The sequence below is a fragment of the Corvus brachyrhynchos genome, unplaced genomic scaffold (assembly GCF_000691975.1).
Source record: "Corvus brachyrhynchos isolate BGI_N302 unplaced genomic scaffold, ASM69197v1 scaffold427, whole genome shotgun sequence".
Lineage (NCBI taxonomy): Eukaryota > Metazoa > Chordata > Aves > Passeriformes > Corvidae > Corvus > Corvus brachyrhynchos.
The window spans coordinates 203311-204952 of record NW_008239046.1 but is presented as its reverse complement, the minus strand read 5'-3'; positions in this window follow the sequence as shown (position 1 = coordinate 204952).

Here is a 1642-nt window from a genome sequence, read left to right as displayed (position 1 = left end):
AAGCCCCAGCCCCTCCCCCAGCAGCGATCGGCGGCTCCCGGCCAACCCCCTCCCAGTGTCTGTACTGGGCAGGAGGTTCTGTGGTCCGGAATATCCCTCTGGCCAGTTGGGGTCAGCTCTCCTGGCCATGCTCCCCCCTCGCTGGCAGAGCACGGGGCACCAAAAAGTCCTTGACTTGGAGTGAGCGCGACTGGGCTCCAACTCATGCGTTACCAACGTTGTTCTCACTCTGAATCCCAAACACTGGGCTGGACCAGCTTCTGGGGAGAAAATTCTCTCTCCCAGTCAAAACCAAGACATCCAGCAACCCCTGAAACTCCATTCCTGTGAGCCCTGACTGCCGCTGTCCCCACCTCCCTCAGTCACCCTTCAGCTCTCCCCACCACCCCTTGAGCCCCCGCCCCACCAACAGCTCCCCATGACCCCGGAATGCTCCAGCCATGCCCTGTGTCCCCCCGCAAACCCCCAGTGACACCCCCTAGACCCACTCACTCCTTTGGCTGCTTGAGGGCCATGATGGGCACTGTGGGGAGACCCCTGCCTGGAGCTGCTGCTGCTGCCCGGTGCCTGCTGCCGCTGCCCAGTGCTTGGTGCTCTGTTCCGCCGCCCTGCACTGCAGCCTTGGCCCCTCTTGGCACAAGTTTCTATTCCCTGCTGCACACAAAGGAAATGTAGCTTTTAATCTCAGAAACAGCAGCCACAGAGGAGCAGAAAGACATGCATGGAGGGTGAGGGGACCATGACTATGGTGCAGGGACATGGGGATACAGTTACAGGCCCAGGGCCATCAGGCCATAGCCATGGGGATGTGGCTGTGAGGGCTACCTGGCAATAGGAGTATGGCCATGGTGGGGGTATGCAGGTGAGGGATGTGCTGTTTTCCCTTCTCATGGGGTCACATGATCCAGGGGCACACTGGGATGAATGCAGCCACTTGGCTTCCATGTCCACATGATGGGTAGGGTTCTTCTTGCCCTGGAGGTGGGGACCATCTTCACCTCTGCCTGAGCCAGTTGGTGGCTTCACAGAGATCCTGGTGCTCCTGGCACCATGTCAAAGCCCTCTACGCCTTCTCATTCCCTGTCCTGTCCCCACAGAGCTCCGTCTCCCCAGACCCGACCTCTCTGTCCTGCCTGGGCACAAGGTGACTGCAATCTGTCACATCCTGGGGGAACTAGAAAAGAGGATTTAGGGCAGGAAAGCAGCTGTAAGAGGGGTCCGAGCAGAGGGTTCCAGCTTCCTTCAGCTGTGTTTGAGCCTGGCCAGCTCCTCAGAGAGCCTAGAGATGACCTACAGACCCTACAGATACAGGATTGCTGGGCTGACAGGTGGGGATAAGAGTCAGAGGACACCTCTCCCTGCACCAGCCCAGAAAGCACCCCTGTCCTGGGCTGCATCCCCAGCAACGTGGGCAGCACGGGAGGGAGGGGATTCAGCCGATGGTGGACAGCTGCTCCACCTGCCCAGGACACCCTTCCCACGGCATCCAGGGCCTCAGGCTGTGGCAGGGATGGAGCAGGGCACTGAGAGCCAGTGGAGAGCAGCTGAGCTGTCCCTCAGGGCAGCTGTTGGGGCAAAGCCACCAGAGATTCGGAGGGAAAAAGGGAAGAAAAGGAAGAAGGGGAAGCGCCATTTCTCACTG